The 20,967-nt window shown below is 39.3% G+C and overlaps 1 protein-coding gene across 7 annotated transcripts in view; it reads left to right on the top strand.

Annotated features, from left to right (window-relative positions):
• Sv2b (synaptic vesicle glycoprotein 2B) overlaps nucleotides 1-20,967 on the top strand; it is a 189,570-nt gene that overhangs the window by 64,321 nt on the left and 104,282 nt on the right. The window contains exon 1 of one of the 7 annotated variants that reach the window (XM_031387005.1): nucleotides 14,820-14,888. The exons of the other annotated variants lie outside the window; for them this stretch is intronic. The gene's annotated coding sequence lies outside the window, so the exon portion shown is untranslated. Of the gene's footprint in view, nucleotides 1-14,819; nucleotides 14,889-20,967 lie in introns of those variants that run through there. 7 annotated transcript variants of the gene reach the window in all.

Genomic DNA, 20,967 nt, shown 5'->3' with positions numbered 1-20,967 from the left:
TGGGATTCAGCTTGAGATGTGGACCCTATGTAGAGTGAAACTGAGCTCAGATAGTGCTGTTTGATCTGGGGCAGGGAGACTTTTACCATTGTAAGGTTTTTAGGAGAAATGCTATGTGAATCCTCTTTGTGTTACTATGATGAAACTCTTGAGGTTGTGTGCTTTGGTTCTATACTCTGGTTGAAAGTTGAGGGCCCTTTTCTGATTATAATCTTGCTAGCTGAGCCCCAAGTTGATGGAGACCATCACATGAACTCTGCAAGGGACAGGGATCTTTTATATATCTTCTGTTTTTCCTAAAAGGCACCAGCATTTAACCATGAGACTCCACTTGGTGACCTTATATACTATAATCAGATTAAGTTGCCACTCTCTTGATTCTCAAGATGTGGGTTAAATTTCAGCACATTACACTTTGGGGACATTTAAACCATACTCAAATCATAGTTGACACTAAGGAGTGATAAGTTGCTGCAATTTAAATATGAAATGCCTCTTCAGGCTTCTGTATTGAAAACTTGGTTTCCAACTGGTGGTTCTTTTTGTAGAAGGTGGTATAAGCTTTAGGTGATAGCTTCTAGTTGGAAGAAAGTAACTGGAGACAAGGCTTGAAGATATAATCTGATTCTGGGATTTCTTGTTTTCCATCTCTGTTTCTTTTCTACAATGAGTTAAAGGAACTCCTCAGCTCCAGGTTCTCATGACCATGAGATTCTGCTCAAGCACATGGAGTCAATGGCTGTAGCTCAAATCTTCTGAAATCATGAGTTAGAATAAACCCTTCATTCCTTAAATTGTTCTTGGCATGTGTTCTGTCACAAGGAAAGTGGCTAACACAGTTGCCACTTGTCTCTGAAAAGCATGGTCATAGAATCCTTTCTGTGAGCCCAGTAGCTGTTGCCAAGGAGGAGGAACAAATTTTGGACCCAGGGTGCAGGTTTCGGTTTAGGCAGCTATGAATTAAGTCTAGAAGAACCGAGCATGAGCTCCAGAGCAAACAGAAAATGACGGGTAGAGTGGTGTATTCTTAGAATCCTAGTGAAGGTGAGGTGGGAGACAGAGAGAGGTAGTTCCCTGGAACTTACTCGACAGCGAATCTAGCGTACTTGGTGAAATTCCAAGCTAGGGAGAGATTGTATTAAAGGAAAAGAAGGCTCCTGACCCCTGGACTGCCATATATGTACACACACACACACACACACACACACACACACACACACACACACACACACACCTTTCAACAAAGTATCTGTCATATTGAATGTCAAGAGGTCTGTGTCTCCACCTTACTTTCTTTTACTAATAAAAGTGAAGTTTTCACACCACTGACATCATTTGACCATTTTCAGGGAAAGTAAAAAGAACATACACTTTCTTATGCCTAGTAAGTGTTGATGTTTTTGCCTGCAGAGCTGATTTGTACTTTCCACGTCCTAGTATGAATGGTCTTTATCTCTATTTGGTAAGTAGTCTTTATCTCTATTTGACAAAAACAGAACTTGAGCTTTAGAAAGTCTACCTGTTTTTCAGTGCTTAGTGGCTAAGAAAGAGAAGTCAAAATTCCAAATCTCAAGGGTCTGACTCCTATGCCATAAACTTCCCCTTTCTCTTCATCTGATTCTGAGACATTTGATAAGTCACTTTTACTCTGCAAGTGCGTCAGAGGTCTCCAATTTGGTTTGATGCTAGGATTGATGCTAGGGGTTTGGCAATGGAGAGAAATGAGACACCCTCCTGAAGCTCTCCCTATGCACTGAGTTCACAATACAGTGTTTTGTGTTCTAGGGATTTCATAAAAATGAAAGTGGGAATATTATCTTGTTAATGGCAGTTTCAATTAAATGACTCCAGAAGACACCAGAGTTGGTTTTTGATTGTCTTTTGTTTATTTGTTTGTTTGTTTTGCCCAAGGATATTGTTATTTAGGATGTTAAGCAAGTTGTAAAAATAAGATGACAATGTAAATATTTTCAAAGGAATTTTCCAGGAGGAAAATTCTATTTATGTTCCATTCTGTCCTTGGTAAATAGTCTCTTCCCTCCTCTGTTTTCCTGAACGTGGGTCTGGCTTGTTGGCTTCCTTGCTCTGTTTGCTCATGGACATTAACTCAGTTTTGAGGCCTGGGGTTTTCATTTTCTTTGTCCTCATGATGAATGTCCTGACAATCACATAGAAAATGACTGTGAGTTTCAATAAAACCGTTCAGCAGAGGAACTCCGTCTAGGCAGGTGATATCTTATGGGCAAGGGAATGAGTAGTGGTGACATCTGTCATAATTTGTGGACTATTTGAGGGAAAATGTACCTTAAACTTGTGACATGCAAAGCTATATATCTTAAAATGGACACCAGAACTGGTTATAGGTGCTATGGAAACAGAGATGCAAACAAATGTTTACCTAGCTCCTATCCAAACTATTCTTCATTAGTGTCTTTATAACTAAGGTTAAAGTATGTTCTGGCCAATAGCTGACTCTGTACAGGATATTGTGATGGTGGACAACAGAGTTGAAGGGAGTCATCTGAAGAACTCAAGTGAAGGGAACGGTCCCACGATTAGCTAGAGTAATTAATCCTGCTTTGCATGTAGTCAAATTTTATGGTGATCTTAACTTTTTTCTGATTATTGATCATTGGAGTATCTCAACTCACAGGGCACCTTACTAGGAACATTTCCAAAAACACAGATTAAGTAAAGCCACTCCAAGTGGTGTATTTCCCGTTGCTTTTACTGGTGTATTAGTGTGGTTTTTTTTGTTTTGTTTTTGTCTTTTTAAAAACATATAGTATTATATCCAAGATAGAAGGAAGAATAAAAAAGAAAAAAATGCCTGGAACCAGTAGTCTTAAGTTTGGAAACCATCAAAATTGTTAAATAATATAAACAGAACAATACACCAACCTCTCCCCCGCCTCCACATCAATGTATAAGGAATGTGAAAACATGTCTCATGAGCCCAGGAAAAGAGCAGTTAGTTTCTCTCTCTTATCCTACAGATAGGACTCTAACTACTAGTTCTTCCCTCTCTCCACATTTTCAGATATTTTAAAAAGAGCGAGGTGTGAGCATAACTGCCAAAGCTCTTATCTTTACTTCTGTTGCATCTGCATACTCCAGAGATGTCCACTAGCTTGTGATCCATGTCTACTTCTTAAATCCTAGCTGATTGGCAGCAGTAATATGTGTGAATACACACACACACACACACACACACACACACTACATTAATATTAATTGTATAATATATTCAATATTATAAGATATATTTAATGTTTTCTATGTACAACTTTATTTTTTTAAGACTTATTTACTATATGTAAGTACACTGTAGCTGTCTTCAGACACCCCAGAAGAGGGTGTCAGATCTCATTATGGATAGTTGTGATCTATCATGTGATTGCTGGGATTTGAACTCAAGACCTTTGGAAGAGCAGTCAGTGCTCTTAACTGCTGAGCCATCTCTTCAGCCCCCTAAGTACACCATTATGTAGGCTAACTTACACATCTAGATAATTATCTACATTGTATATAGCTTTTACATATATATTCATATACTCCTCTTGTATCTTTTTTTGATAATCTTTTTTATTTTTTTTTTTTATTTTATTTTTTTTATTTTATTTTTTTTTGGTTTTTCGAGACAGGGTTTCTCTGTATAGCCCTGGCTATCCTGGAACTCACTCTGTAGACCAGGCTGGCCTCGAACTCAGAAATCCGCCTGCCTCTGCCTCCCAAGTGCTGGGATTAAAGGCATGTGCCACCACCGCCCGGCTATCTTTTTTATTTTTATTAGATATTTTCTTTACTTATATTTCAAGAGTTATCCCCTTTCCTGGTTTCCCCTCTGAAAATCCCCTATCTCCTCCCCTTTCCCCCTGCTTCTGTGAGAGTGTCCCCCCACCCACCCATCTACCTACTCTTTCTTCCCCAGCCTGGCATTCCCCTACACAGGGGCATCTAGTCTTCAAAAACCAAGGGCCTCTTCTCTCATTGATGTTGGACAGGGCCATACTCTGCTACATATGAGACTGGAGCCAAGTGTTTCTCTGTGTGTACTCTTTGGTTGGTGGTTAGTGCCTGGGAGCTCAGGGGAGTCTGATTGGTTGATATTGTTGTTCTTCCTATGGGGCTGCAAACCCCTTCAGCTCCTTCAGACCTTTCTTTAACTCCTCCATTGAGACTCCGTGCTCTGGACTGTGTATTTGTAATGTCCATCTTGTCCTTAGAATATGCACTCCATTATGCTGGATATTTAAAGCTGGTCTCTCCATACTTACCACAACTCTACAGGAGCTGGGGACACGACTGCTCTGGCACCTGAGCTTGGCTTGGGGTCAACTAATATCCAGCAGAACTGTGGCTTTGTTCCCCTCATGCGCGACATTTTTACAGGTAGCAGGAAAAGAATTCTAGTTGCAATCCTTACAATCAAGGAGTCACGCAGGTGTTTGGATACAGAATAGACCTCTGGAATTATTTCCTCTGGGTTTACTTCAGGGTTGATGCAACTGAGATGCTGTTGCTGGCACTACACACCTTTGAGAGCTGATGGGTTGACCAACTGCATAATGTGGGGGCTCAGAATTCCATGAACTGCCTGGCTTTCAGGGGATCAAGTTCATGAAGTGTTCCCAGGTCAAGTTCATGAATGAAAAGCCAATTTCAGGATCTTACTTCAGAGACTGGAAATGAGAACACATTTTGGGTTTCTTGAGCTAGTTTTTTTTTTTTTTTAATGCATGCATATGGATGTGTGTACACAAAAATTCAGCAAATATTAGTTGAGCTCCTGCTGTGCATCAGCTTTAATGTGAGGCTCAAATGTAGTGCTGGGTTTGAAGTGTGCTGGTGTTCCTTACAGTGACAGTTAGATGGATGGCCATGTATCAGGCCTTGGGAGATTTCTAAGCTTGAGAACAGCCTTCCATGCTGGAACCCACATTCCTTTTAAATTAATCACGGGGAAACAGTCCTCTTTTTTGGCTTGCCTACTTGAATTCATTTTCAAGTGTCAGGATGTTCTTTATTTGAATCCATTTTTTTTCCCCTGAGAAAGACAGTGATATTGTCGTTCCAGATCTTGCATTTGGAGATGTGTGTTTCCAAATGAAAGGGGGGAAAAAGCACAAAATTCCAAGGGTTCATTTTTTCTCCTTGTCCTTTATATTTAAACTGCTAAGATGCCTATAATGTAAATCCTCTCCTCCATCTTCCCCTCCCTCCTTCTCTCCCTCCTCTTCCTGGCTAGGAGACGAGATATTATGTTATGCATTTTCTTATGCTATTTTGCAAATATTCCAATATAAGTTCAGCCATAGCTGTTACAGGGAAGGAGTGACTGACAAATTATCACTTAGTAATGACAGTCACATGGTAACCCAGAAGAGTGACTGCTTCACAACAGTTACCAAAATGATAATTCAGTCTGACTACTATTTATCTGATTGGCAATCTGTTATTTAATGATAAACAGTTGAAAATTACTTCCTAAAAAAAAACTTTTGAAATTAACCTCATCTTTTAACATTATACACAGTTAATTTATTATCAATTAAAAACAATATGCCAGGACATCATTAGAGTAGTTACAAATTATATTTTGTATTATGTATAGCAAGGGAAAATGGTCAGGTGTGGTAGCTCACACATGTAGTGCCAGAACTTGAGAGGCTGAGTCAGGGAGATTGTTGTATGTTTGAGTCTAGGCCAGTCAATGCAGTAAGTGCAAGGGTTAGTCAAGGCTACTACATAGCAAGATCATGTCTGAGAAAACACACAAACATTCAAAACTCAAACCCTAAAAAAACAAAATAAGACAAACCAACATAAAATTCTCAAACATCATCATCATCATCATCAACAACAACAACAAGAACAACAACAACAGCATAAAAATAGAAGGGCCGAGGTAAAGAATTTGCCTTGTGAGCATGAGAATGTAAGATTAGATTCCCAAAACTCACATTAAGAAGTATACTTGTAATCTCAAAGATGGCAAGATGAGCCATGGAGACAGGTCAGTTAGCTTGGCCTATGTTCCAGGCTAGTAAGAGCCCATATCTCAAACAGAAGGTGGAAGGCATGTGAGGATTCATGCCTGAGGTTGTCCTCTGAACTCCACATATGTGTCCATGCCAACCCCACCCACACATGGAAACTCAAAGATAAAATGGAAATGAAAGAAGCACCACAAAGTTCAGGAAGTCCCTGAAGTTTAGGAGACCCCATTCCCAATATTCTCTGCATTCCTTGTTCTGTGTCAGCTCTATTAAAGTTTGGTCTGAAAAAAAATCAACAGGGTATTTTTTTTCTCCCATATTACAAAAGGCCCAGCTGTACAGTGTCATATTTTCCTAACATTTCATAATATTTTTTTCATCTATTTAGAAACCTATGGCTTCTGAGTCACATTGCCTTGTTCTGCATTGGTTTTCTTACATGTTCTTAGGCAGGTCATTTAATTTCTCAGATGTTCAGTTTTCCATAAGAAGCTAATATACAGATAAAGAGATACACCCCTGTACTACAGTTTGTAAAACCACTATTGGTTCCCATTCCAATCGACGGAAGAAGACTGTAAGATGCTTGGCACACTGCCCTACACATAAGCCATCTCTCAGTAAAAGGGACTCCTTATTGCTTTGCCTAAGCATCGTGAATTGGATGTCAGATGTGAGAGCTGTAGAGAGAAGCCAGCTATTTATTGAGGATCAGTTTCGCTTTGGTTAGTGCTTCTAAGATGTGCCCCTTTCCTTACAACGTTCCTGAGACAGCCTCTGATCATCACTTGGGTACCTTTCTTTTCTCCAACTCTTCTCTGTTTTTTGCTTGCTTGCTTTCTCGGTGTTTGTTCATGGCTACTTCCTTTGTGATCTTGAGAAATGCCTATGCCCATGGCTTCTCTGTTACATCAAAGCGAGTTTCATTTCACCATTGGTACCCACTTATCTACACAACCATCACCACCTTATTCAGAATTGAGCAGCCAGATGCAATTCCCTTCAGCTCTTCAAAATTTTCTTTGAAAAGTATAAGTCAGAATGTCATGGTCTTCTTAAGGCTTTACAGGCTATTATGCATGAACGTGTACTGAAAACATCTGTAAACACTTGGTCTGTTCGGGTTAATGAAATAACATCACAAAAGATCTGTTTCAAGTGGGATACATATTCATAAGTGTCTGCCCATCCAATTGAACATCAGTGACAGGACAATGTAAGAAATTAAGCTTCAGATTGAGTTTGCTTTGATCTGTGAGTCACAATAATAAGGGCATGCAACACATGTTTATTTCCCTTTTGCATGTCTTTGGATTTCTGCACATAGCCCCTTTGACTTGAAGCAATGATTTCCTTGCTTCCTTTGAAAGGATCAAAAGGATCATTTGCTGCAGAGTCTTTGAGGGGTGAAGCTGTCTCTAGTCACTGCTTAGAAGAGCCCTGGTCTTCTTGGCCTAGAGCTCATAGCTGTTTTAGGAAATATGGTGTTACTCCAACAAAGCTTAAAGGGGTGCAGATGTTCCTGGTCCTCATGCCTGCAGGCCAGTATCCTTTGGGGATCTCCCGAGAAAACACAGGTAAACGTCAAATAGCAGAGAAGGCATATAGAGCTCAGATGACAATAATGACTAACATTATTCAGCCATTACCATGGTCCAGGAGCTCATCAGCTCTCCCAATCCCCTGCAGGCAGATATGATTATATTCTTTTTCCACATGAGGGAACTCTAATAGCAGAGAGGGTTAAATAACTTGCTAAAAGTCATGTAAGTGAGGTCCAACTCCACATCATGAGTTCAATGCCCACTGCACCAGCTCATTAGATCAACACTAGTTTTATCATTTTGGGAGTCAGGACACCCAACTGTGCAAACCCCAGTAGGATGTCCTTAGGCTTCCCTTGAATGTGCTGTCAGTGCTGAGACTGTGTCTACCTGTTCATCACTTGTCCTCCATCATTATCATTACCACCAACAGGCAGAATACATATTTCTACACTGTGGCATTTTTCCTGTTATGAACAAGGATGTATGTTTGGGCATGGAATTATTTGCTTCCTTTATCCCAACAAAATATGCTCTGGTCCACCAGTGAGCTAACCTAGGCCTATGTAGCAGACCTGCAGCTTGGTCTTTATGTGGGTTCCCCAACAACTGGAGCAGGAGCTTGGCCTGACTCTGCTGCCTGCCTGTGGATTCTGTCCCCTCACTGGGCTGTCTTGATTGGCCTCAGTGGGAAATGATGACCCTAGTCCTGTAGTGACTTGAGGTATCAGGGTGTGTTGGTACCCAGGGGTACCTCGCCTTTTTCAGAGATGAAGGGGAAGGAGAGATGGGGGTGGGACCATGTGAGGAGGGTACTGGAAGGAGAAGGGTGCTACAATCAGGATAAAAAGTAAATAAATAAGTAAAGGGGAAAAAAGAGATGAATGAAAAGGAAACAGGTTGGTTTGTTTTACACTCAAAGCTTGTGGCACCTCCATGGTCTCCGGAGAGCTATTTGATAGCCCATTGCCATAGACATGTTTTACTTTTATATACTGAAACAAATGAAGTAAGTTATCTTCTTTATGTTTTGCTGTAAGATAAGACACCAGGAAAACAAAGTGGACCAGCTGATTTTAAATGGGAAAAGCATCATACATGGAGTTGGGTAAGGATTGTTTCAAAGCTTAGCACTGCAGTTTGCAGTTTGGTGGCTACACTGAATTTTCTAATTTATTTATTTTGTATGTATGTATAGCATGTATGTACATGAATGGGTGTGCATGTTTCTGCAAGTATGTGGAAGTCAGAGGACAACTACCAGGACTTGGTTCACTCTGTCTGCAATGTGCATCCCACGGTTTTATGTCACCAGGCTTGGTGACAAGCATCTTTGACATCTTGCCAGCCTTGGGGTTTTTAATTGTTAAGAGGACGTAATTACATCTACCTCAGGGTAGCTGATTCTAGATTCTTAATGAACTTTAAAACATATAGAATGCTTACACCTTTTGTTGGTGACAGAGGCTTGCCATGCCAACCAAATACACAAAAGAAACTTATTAGGATTTGTTTATCTTTTTGCACTTTAAAGAAATGCTTGTTTGGACCTGCTGAATTCTTACAGCCAGTGCCTGACTTCAGTCATGCACAGTCATACTTTTGAAGAAACTGACAGGCATTAACATTTTATAAACATTCATCCCTGTGTGCACGAACAGTGCACTTCAAAAAACAATCTATTGGCAGCATATTTTGTGGCATATTGTAGGAGGTGAATAATTTATCTGGCGTGACTGCTTGAGGAAATATTTCTCTATATTCATGAGTAGATGCTTTTTCTTATTACTCATTAGATTTATTGCAGGGGTAAAAAAATTCTATAATGTTCTTAAATGTTTCTCAGTATGAGATGAATTTCATAACTCACATTCAATCGATAAGTTTCTACTTGTCAGCAAAATAGGAAAACATTGCAGGCAGCTTGCTCTCTGAGCAGAGAATAGACTGTCCTCCCTGCTGAAGGCTGCCCCTGCTCATGAACTTGATCGTTGGCAGTTATTATCAGGAAGACATCAGATTTGAAGACAGAATCCATAGTTACTTATTTACTTACTTTCATAGCTCCAGGAAATGAACTCGGGATTTGCTGCATGCTAAGTGGATCACTCTACCACTCTGCTCGATTCCCAGCCCCATGTTTTATAACTCACCAGAGGAAATCTTTAGATGTTAGAATGCATATTTCAGATTACTGCTTTGACACCTAGAAAAATAACAGTAATCTTGAAATCATTTGATTTTAGTTCGTGTGTGTGTGTGTGTGTGTGTGTCTGTGTGGGAATATGTTTTTATGTCCTTTAAAAACACATTTGCTGTATTTCCCTTATTCATTGTGTTTTAATGGTTAGGGCCTTTGAGAAAAAACTGAGCCACATAATTGAAGGTTAAGTCAGTTTTATTTTTGTGACTTCATTTCTTTCTTTCTTATATATGTATGTAGTATATATATGTATGTATATATATATTTGTGTATTTGTGTTTTCATGCTCTCTCTCTCTCTCTCTCTCTCTCTCTCTCTCTCTCTCTCTGTGTGTGTGTGTGTGTCTATCTGTGTATACATGACACGGTACATATTTGGAGAGGTCAGAGAAAAATTTTATGGAGTTAGTTCTTCCCTCCTAGTTTTATGTGACTCAAAAATTCAAAATTTGTGACAGCTTTGCATAGAAAGGGCCTTTACCTGCTGAATCAAATCATTCATTGACCCGAGGGCAGCCTAAATTTTTTTTTCTAAAAAAAAGTTTTATTTGTAGGGGTGTTTTGCCTGTATGTAAATTTCTGCATCATACCCATGTCTGGTTTGTTAGGGCAGCTTTAAAAAAATTACATTTGGATTTAATCAAAATTATAAGCTAAATAGCAATTCTAGCAAAGATATTTTGTATTCATAAAATATCTGTGTTAAGAAATTTGGGGCTACTGTATTTATGCAGAATGTGGAGATTTCATACTAGCTTTTATCAAATTATTTTATTAATATGTTCTCATGCTGACCTCATTTAAACAGGGATGATTAAAGACAGATGGAATTGGAGCTTTGCCATGTACCTGCCTTTCACAAAGACCAAGGGGTAGTGCTGCAGGGATCTGTCAGTGTAAGAAGTCTACCCCTTCAGGCCGAGAAAATTTGGATGCCCAAACAAAATACTCCTTCAACATGACTATGTAGTCTGACTGGTAGAAGTTACTTAGAGATTTGTTTGAAAAGAAAATTAATTTGAAAGCACTTGTTTGGACCCAGCATGTATTACAGGTCTCCTTCCACTTGTCCGCATGACCCAGCAGCTTCTAATACAAACCAAGCCTTCTCTGTTCTACGTCTTCTTTTCTGCCTTTGTTTTTATTCTCCAAATACCATTTGTCTATGATGGTGCTGCACTAATATTTTATTTCACTTCGTCCTTTCTCTACATGATGCTATTCTTAAAGATCTGTTCATGTCTACAAATTGGTTCCCATTACTGCGGGTTCTGTATTATTAATATAGGGTCATTTTCATACATTATATAACATACTTTGATCATGTTCCCCCATTATTACCTCCCTTCCTCCTTGCTTCCCCTTTTGGTAAGTTTCCTTCATTTCTCTACAGATTTTCATTTCTATTTTCATGTCATACACACACACACACACACACACACACACACACACATATATGTCAGAATTTTATGTATATACATAAAATCTGGGATTTTTTTAAATGAGAGGTAACCTATAATATGTGTCTCTCTAAGTCTGAATTAACTCATTTAATGCAAGGATCTCTAGTTGTACCCATTTTCCTGCAAATGACACAACCTATTTTTCTTTTTGGTTCTATAGATCAGTTGTGTAACATACCAAGCTTTAATTTATTCATTGTTTGGCCGACAAACAACTAGGTTGGATCTGTAGTCTGATTGTTGTGAACAGTGCTTCAGTAAACGTCAACGTGCAGGTATCTTCATGGTGTAATGACTTGAACTTCTTTGACTAAATTCCCCAGGAGTGCTGTAATGGGCACTATTTTTAGTTTTTCTGAGGGACCTCCATACCGATTTCTATTGCAGTTGGACTGATTTGCATTCCCACCATCAGCGTCTAGGGGTTCCCATTTCTCTGTATCCCCATCATCATTGCTCTTGTCTACTTAATGATTGCCATTATGACTGGGGTGACGTAGAATCTCAATGTTGTTTTGATTTACATTTATCTGGTGATAATAATGTAGAACCTTTCCCACAAGTTTATTGTCTATTTGTACTTTATCTTTTGAGAATTTACTGTCTATTAACCCACTCATTGGATTAGCTTGTTTGATTTCTTAGTGTTCAGTGTTTTAGTTTTTTACAATGCTGCATGTGTAGTTGTCAGATTTCTTCCAGTTCTGAAGGCTGTCTCTCTTCTCAGTTGTTTCCATGGTTCTGTAGAAGCTTTGTAAACTCAGCCAACTGCAGATTTAATCAGCTGTGGATGGAAAAGATTTTTTTTTTAAATTCCAAAATTAATTTTGTAACAGTAAAATGTAAAAGTTCTGTATTCTGCACAGTATGCTGACTCTACTCAAATGCTATGGCCTGCAACATACTCTGAGGTAGCCACAGCTTAGAACACCCACTGCTTAGAAATTGTTCTCTTGTGTACTATAGAATGAGGCCTATGCTGGCTGCAGCTCTACAGAATAGTAACTAAACATGGGGATCATTTTCCCCTAAAGAACACAGTGTAGCAAGTATAGACATAGATTTTATATTATGTTGGTGTCATATGTAATCTACAGATGATTCTAAATATTTAGAGATTATGTAGGATGGATGTGATCATTAAGAAATCCTTTGAAGGCAATTTGAGTGCTCATGGATTTTGATTTCAAAGATTATGACCATGAACCAGTGCCCCATAGATATGGTGGATGCCAGTGTGTGCATGTATGTCTCTCTGAATGTGTGCTTATATTTCAAATGCTTCTGATTTATGAAGTCAACTTTCTCTGGATTAACATATTAACACAATCTAGTTCTAAGAAAATTTCTCCCTTAGAATATAATCATAACTATACATGAAGATGGTAAATCTTTCCATATGTGCAGATCTGTTATAAAGATTTTTGGATAGAGTTTTAGGTTTTCCTCTGGAAAGATCTTGTATATTTCTCTTTAGAATAATTCTTTAATATTTAAGGATGTCATTATTCTAGCATTTTTATCTGATTTCATATTTATTTCCTAGTTAGTTTTTGATAAAAAAGATGAATGATGTTTACCTTTTATTGTCACAGCCATGTGAATGGCCCACACATCTTATTGATCTTCAGTGGTAATTACTATGTGATTGATCTGCTTCCCCCACTTTTTCTTGCTTAACTGCTTTGTAAAGGCTAGTGCTATATTGTACAGTTGTGGTAAAAGTGTGTATTCTTTTTTCTTTTTCTATTTATTTATTTATTCATTTGCTCATTATCTTAAACGCATATATTTTTTATTGGGTAAAGTTTTAATTTATCATCATGATATTTTAACCTCGGCTGCTTTCAATATCTTCAGATTTCCATTTTGTTTTTTCCTTAAAGTATTTTCACACGCATGCTCCTGAGTTTTGGCTTTTGTTCCATGATTTAAACTGTATTCCCCAGATGCTTTCCTGCAGGCCTGGTGCATAGCACTTGCATATGTTCCATACACACAAGCAAACATTTTTAGGTCTTCTGCAACAGGAAGTTTTCTACTTTATCTATTTCTGGAATGAGATATTAGAGTTGTCAGTTACCAGAATTTGCTCATCTGCTCTCCCCTGTGATTCTTCACATTTGCTGTGCTACATGGAACTTGATGTTCATGACGATTATAGGTTCTTAGGGTAGAGACTCTTTTAGTAGTAAATACTATATGTCATTGTTCTTATGTTGATTTTTACTTCAAATGAAGAAGAACTATAGGAAATGGGTGACTGCTGAGAAAAAGAGAGTGAACTTTCACCAAGGGATGAGCCATTTAATTGATTCCCCAGTGCAGGATGACCAACCCTGAAATCAGATACACAGAGTCACAGTCAATCTGTAATAGGCTCTGTTTTAAGTCATTGGCATTTGGGGGGCTATTTGTTATCACCACATAGCTTTGCATGTCCTGAATGAAAGTTCTTATCCTTGAGTGTATTGTGTAAACTTGTTGACTCAGAGCTACCAAACCTATGATATGGGAGAAAGAACATCCATTTGGGTTGATGCAACCTGCTAGAATTGTGAAGACTGAAATAAACAATAGATTGTGAAGTTACTTTGAAAATGCAACACTTGGTATACACTTCCATTATCCATCCTTGAGTGCTGACTCATGTGGACTTGGGCTGACAACCATATTGTCAGAGGAATCCCGAGGAGCAGTGTAGTTCTCTCATTTCCTGTTAAGCATCATTGATTTTGTTCCGTTTTGACACTTTCCAAATTAGATGTAAAAAGATATCCAAGAACAAAATCAGAGGCAAGGGCATCCTCTGGAAGATGTATATGGTGATGCTGATGGCGATTCCCTTTGCTGGGGATAAGCACTAGGCAGGCCTCATGATGGACCATATACTGTTAAAGATCTGAGGCCCCTGAAGACATCAGATCCATAACAAAGCATAAGGACATTTGCCAGTGCAGAATGAAAGTAGCTTTCATCATCGCAAAGTTGTCTTACATCTTCACAATAGAAAGCTCTCAGCTTTTATGTCTGTCCCTTTGTATTATTACTATAGTGCTAATTCTTAAGTGAAGTGCATGCAAAGTGGCCACAAAACAGATGACCGGGGAAGCTATGAAGGCTGTGAACTCAGTCCAGAAAAAGTCTCAAAATTATTCCCTGCACACTCCAGCATGTTTAGGCACACGAAGCCTCCATTTTTATCATAAGTACCCAAATTGTTTTCCCTCCCTCTGCGGCATAAATAATGGGATTTGAAAACCCATGCTGGGTGGGCAGTGGTGGTGCATGCCTTTAATTCCAGCAGTTGGGAGGCAGAGGCAGGCAGATTTCTGAGTTTGAGACCAGCCTGGTCTACAGAGTGAGTTCCAGGACAGCCAGGGCTACACAGAGAAACCCTGTCTCAAAAAAACAAAAAACAAACAAACAAACAAACAAAAAAACCACACTTAATGTTTGCTAGTGGACAAAGATAAAAGACTCAACAGAGTCTTTTCTTACAGAAACTTAGTCAATGACTATTATGCAACACATAGTAGAATTTAGGCTGCATTTAGAGTAAGCAAAGAACTTTCCAGGTGTTGTATCCTAGGTGACCTAGAGTGGAGGACACTGTGCTTCAGCTAAACAGAAATGGCTAGAGATGTGAGAAAGCAGGAACATGCTTGATTGTGACAGAGGTAAAGGACAGGGTAATGGTCGAAGTTCACTCTGTGGTACTTATGAGTAAACATTCCTAGTTCTATACAAATATGTCCTCCTGTTTTCCTGGGGTGACTATCTAGCAATGTTATTTTGTTTTGTTTTGTTTTTGTTTGTTTGTTTGCCAAGTCATAGGTATTTATCAATTAACTAGTTTTCTGGAAGGTTTTAGAACATTCCAGAAGAGATTTTGGTGATTTCAGATGAATTACCCTAGGCCTCTGAAGACTCATTTGACAATGTTCCATCATTCAGGAAGTCCACTAGGAATGTAGATATGAAATAAGAAATTCTCTAGAATGTCACAGAATGGAAGGAGACACTGTTTTTAGGTTGAGGTCCTGATATTCTTCATCTTTGTTGTGAGATGAACTGTTTGGAACCCTTTTATGTAGGTAGACCATGCTTGATTTTTCACTTTCCCTAGTTGAATTTGGCTACAGCCATGTGACCAGTTTTGGCTGAGGAAGTTTGCGTGAAATGACCTATGTCCATGTGTGGCTTTGAGAGTTAGCTCATAACTTGCCAGTTTTTTGTTTCCCTATGCCATCACCAGCAGCAATGGTCAAAGCTGCTTTTGCTGTATTGTGTTGCTGTCAGTGAAGACAACATGGAGCCGGCTATAGCAGAGTCACAGTCAACCTGTAATAGGCTCTGTTTTAAGTCATTGGTATTTGAGGGGCTATTTGTTATCACCACATAGCTTTGCATGTCCTGAATGAAAGTTCTTATCCTTGAGTGTATTGTGTAAACTTGTTGACTCACAGCTGCCAAACCTGTAATATGGGGGAAACGACATCTGTTTGGGTTGATGCAACCTGCCAGAACTGTCTAGTCTGGATTTACCACACACACAAAGATTTTACTATCTCTCTCTCTCTGTCTCTCTCTCTCTCTGTCTCTCTCCATCTATAGAGAGAGTCTGGATTTACCAAATCATCCATCCATCTATCTATCTATCTATTTATCTATCTATCTATCTATCTATCTATCTATCTATCTATCTATCTATCTATCTATCTATCTATCTATGTATCTATGTATCTATCTATCTATCTATCTATCTATCTATCTATCTATCTATCTACTGCAGAGTAGTAGTCTCAACTTACTATGTAGCTCAGTCTTGCTCCTGATCCTTCTTCTTGCACCTCCCTAGGGCTGGGATTACAGTTGTGTGTCACTATGTCCTACTATTAAAGGAAAACAAAAGCTACAGTTTTTGTTTTTGTTATTGTTGTTGTTGCATCAGGGATTCACTCTGTAGCCCCCAAATCCAGCATATTCTTGAACTCATAGAGATCCACTGACTCTGCCTCCCAAGGAGTATTGAGATTAAAGACATGTTTCCAGCCCCTTTATTTTAAGAGAAAAAAAGACAAGGAAAACATATGTTAAGATTACATGAAGCAGGGCAATGCATTCATGGTGGTTTATTGAGTTACTTTTTTCGGGGGTGGGATGGGTTCTGAGACAGGGTTTCTCTGTATATCCCTGGCTGTCCTGGAGCTCACTCTGTAGACTAGGCTAGCTTTGAACTCAGAAATCTGCCTGCATCTGCCTCCCAAGTGCTGGGATTAAAGGCATGATCCATCACTGCCCGGCTGAGTTATTCTTTCTTCATATTTTTATATTTGAAACACTTAACAGTATCCTAAAAATACTAATGAAAATGATTTCATCAAGGCACTGAGGGCTATTATCAAAGTCATTCTCTGTAGCATTGAGTGGGTTTGATTACTTCTTTGTGACAGCACTTGGTTTGCATCCATGATGCATATGTGTAGGCGTGTGTTTGGAGGTCTACTGAATGGGAGGGAGCATATTGGCTCAAATGGAATGTTATGTTTATACCCAAATTTAAAAGCGTATTGTTTTCAGATTAGTTGCAAAATACAGTACTTTCATGAGTAGAAGGGCTTCTTCTATGGCTAACTAGAGCTTGGGCTACAAAGATGAAGGGTGTGCATGGGAAGAAAACAGCATATTCAAGTGTTAGGGCATTATGTCCAGGAAAAAGTGACAAGGGCAAGTAATGATAACATTTGGGTCTATGTGTATGGTGGGCGCTGACCCAGACTATTGGAGCTGAAGGCACATGGTAGGACCTACATCCCTGAGCTACATGGAGATGGCTCTCTAGGACCTGCAGAATCTCTTTTGGTGCTCAAATACACATTTAAGGTTTGTGGTAGCATAGACATTATTATAAAATGCAGTTTCCATTTTCAGTATAAAACCTGTTTTATGCCATCTAAACTATCTAGAAGTAATCTTAGTGAATCTTAAGGGAAGAATTTTCAGAAAATAATTTGATTCTTATCTATACCCAAGACTCTCAAGGGAAAGAATGAAAATAAATGGCTGTAAGATTTGCTGAAAGGGATACACATAGGGTAAATGGTAGAGTAATGCTATTGAATGCTACTGTACACCCTGATCATGGTTGCTGTTGTTGTTGTTGTTGTTGGTGTGTGTATATGTGTGTGCGTGCATGCATATGTGCATGTGTTTGACAAACAACATGGTTTTTTCTTCATGGTTGCTCTTTTCTGGGGTATGGATGAGTCTTGATTGCTCTTTATTAAATATTTTTGTGTTAACCACTGTGCCCCAGGGTATGTTTAGCCCTTAAGCATCTTTGAACAAAGCAAATATGTGAGGATCCTAGTGGAAAGCCATATGTTTCTTGAGATTTGCTTCCAAGTCACTACTATAGCAGGACGACAAAGTAAGAGCTCCGAGGAAGCATCGTGGGACTTGGGTTTCAGAATCCATGTGGGTCAGTGGGTCAGCCATGTAATGAGATGGTGGCACAGTGATGTTTATGGACATGTGCACTGTGGGTGAGTCCTTGACAGCTTATTCCAGACTGAAGGTTATTTCAAGTCTGTCTGAGAAAGATAAAGCAGCTTTGAGCATCTCACCATCTGAGCACTGTGACATCATGGCTGGATATATGCATTCTCACTGAGGGACCCCATATGAGGTTAGGCTTGAAGACTGCTACTCTGCTAATGAAGGGCTGGCAAGACAGGCATTCTCCCATAGCTCAGGGGTCTGCTTTTTTTCTTGACATCTTCTACTGTTGACTCAGACTGTCCACTTTTATATATCCAAGGTTCATTAGAAAACACAAGAAATGCCTTGATCTTAGACAAGTTAAAGCTTCCCTTGTTGTTTATGTTCTGATACTTGATAATTCACCAAGAGATCATGTTTCTGATGAGGGCACCAGATGCTTATTTTTGACTCTAGTCTTTACAGATATTGCTCCTGTAGAATCCAGGCAGCATTGCTCTGCTGGAGTCAAGAGTTTGACCTTTGAAATGTATTTCTTCTCTAGAAATATTAGGAACCAAGATGCAGTGAGAGGTTAGGAATAGTTATGTTATTGGAACATATGACCTTGATTTCAGAGGTAATGAAACAAATGTAAATGTCACTGTTGATGACTTATGAGCACATTTTCCTGGAATATCAGAAAAAGATATAGGGTTCAAGAATAGTGACTGTTAGAGGCATGTGTGTGTATGTGTGTAATATGTATTATATAATACATATTGTATTACAGAACACCATATGCCTTTGAATATCTACATGACTCAGCTCCTATTGTTCACTCAAATGTTTCTGCATGCATGGGGGATCCTCCCTCAGTTGTCTATGCAACACAGCCCCTATTTCTCTTGTTCTGGATTCATCTCATGCTCCTATGTAGTCCTCATTTAACACAAGCAGTTTCTCATGTATTCATCCATTTTTTATTCTTTTCCCAGAAGCACTCTCTCTTTCCCTCCCTCTCTCCTCATGCATGCACTGACAGATCACCCCAAACACCTCAATTATCCATCAGAGTAAAACTGCTACAGTACATAGTTGATAATGATTTCTTATTATGCTGTTTTTTATCTAGTAGTTAATTTCCTGCCAAAGAATCCTTAGCAAGTTGAGGAGCCATTTAGCACAGAGCAAATTTATCTATTGGGAATCTGAGTTTTACCCATAAATACTCCATGTTGAACTTATTCTACAAGTCTCTCTCCTTGTGGCATTATCACCAATGAATGATCTTCCTGTGCTGTCTAATTGCCATGATTCCTAATTCAGTAGATTTGATCACCTAACGGTGATCTATGTGATATGTGAGGAAGGTGAGAAGGTGGCTGCTTTTGGTTTTGTACTTGTTTTAGCAAAATAGGTCCAGCTATTGTAGTATTCTAGGTTATCAGGTCTTAGCCTGTTCTTTCCTACCACCTGGAATGCCATCATTGTGTATTGAAACATTTTGATATATATATACATATATACATATATACATATATATATGTATGTGTATGTGTGTGTGTGTGTGTGTGTGTGTGTGTGTGTGTGTCTGTGTATATGTCATACTTGCATCCAGATAAATGAAAGTCTGAAAGTTAAGGCTAAACTTCTTTCATTAATTAATTAATTAATTTATTTACTTTACATCCTGGTCATAGCCCAGTCTGTCTCCTCTCCTCCCAGTCCTACCCTTCCCTGATTATGCCTCCTTTTCTCCTCAGAGAACGGGAAGCCTTACTTGGGTACCACCAAACTCTGAGACATTTAGATCCAGCAGGACTAAGCACATCTTCTTCCACTCAGGCCCAACCAAGCAGTTCAGTTAGGGAAAGGGAGTCCAATAGCAGGCAGTGGCAGAGTCCAAGACAGCCCCTCTTCCAGTTGTTAAAGGACACATATGAGGACCAAGCTGCTCATCTGCTACAAATATGAAGGAGGCCTAGATCCAGACCATGCAAACTATTTAGTTGGTGGTTCCATCTCTATGAGCTCCCATGAGCCCAGGTTAGTTGACTCTGTAGGTCTCCTTGTGGTGCCCTTGACCCTTCTGGCTCACTCATTTCTATCCCCCACTCTTCCACAAGACTCCACCTGATGTCTGGCTGTGTGTCACCACTGTTTTCATCCACTGCTGGAGGAAGCCTCTCAGGAGAAAGTTATGCTAGGTTCTTGTCTGTACCATAGTAGAGTATCATTAATAGTGTCAGGGGGTGGCTCTTTCCCATGCAACTGGTCTTAAGTTGGGGCAGTCACTGGTTGGCAATTCCCTCAGTCTCTGCTCCATCTTGTAGGTAGGACAGACTTGGGGTTGAAGGTTTTGTGGGTGGGTTGATGTCTCCCTCTTTTTACTAGATATCCCACCTGACTACAGGAAGTAGCCACTTCAGTCTCTATATCCTCTGCTGGTAGGAATCTCAGCTAGGGCCACTCCTACCGATTCCCTAAAGCCTCCCCCTTCCCATGTCTCCAGTTAGTCTCAGACATGCCCACACCACAGTTCCTTTCTTACTCTCAACCCTCTTCAGCACCACTCTCCCCATACTGGATCCCCAACCCTGTTCCCTTCTTTACCCCCTCTCCCATCCAGTTCCCTCTCTCCATCCACATTCGAAAATCATTTGGTTTCTCTTTATGAGATTCACACATCCTTACTTGGGCCCTTCTTATTACTTAGTTTCTTTGGGTGTTTAGATTATAGCATGGTTATCATGTATTTTATGGCTAATGTTCACTTATAAGTGAGTACATACTATATTTGTCTCTCTGGCTCAGGATGATATTCTCAAGTTTCATCCATTTGCCTGAGAATTTCATGATATCTTTATTTTTAATAGCTGAATGGCACCGTTGTGCAGATGTACCACATCATTCTTTAGTTGAGGAACATCTAGGTTGATTCCAGTTTCTGGCTATTAAAATAAATCTGCTATGAACATAGTTGAACAAGTATTCCTGTGATATAGTAGGGCAACTTTGAGGTATATGCCCAGGAGTTATATAGCTGGGTCTTGAGGTAAAACTATTCCCAGTTTTCTGAGAAAATGCCAAATTGATTTCCAAAGTGGTTGTATAAGTTTATATCCCCACTAACAATGGAGGAGTGTTCCCCTTGCTCCCCATCTTTGCCAGCATGTGCTGTCACTTGAGCGTTTGATCTTAGCCATTCTGACAGGTGTAAGATGGATTCTCAGAGTCATTTTGATTTCCCCTGATGACTAAGAATGTTAACCT

Source organism: Mastomys coucha, unplaced genomic scaffold (assembly GCF_008632895.1).
Source record: "Mastomys coucha isolate ucsf_1 unplaced genomic scaffold, UCSF_Mcou_1 pScaffold21, whole genome shotgun sequence".
Classification (NCBI taxonomy): Eukaryota; Metazoa; Chordata; class Mammalia; order Rodentia; family Muridae; genus Mastomys; species Mastomys coucha.
Note: the sequence above shows the minus strand (reverse complement) of the source record. Positions and strands in the feature narration are given on the sequence as shown.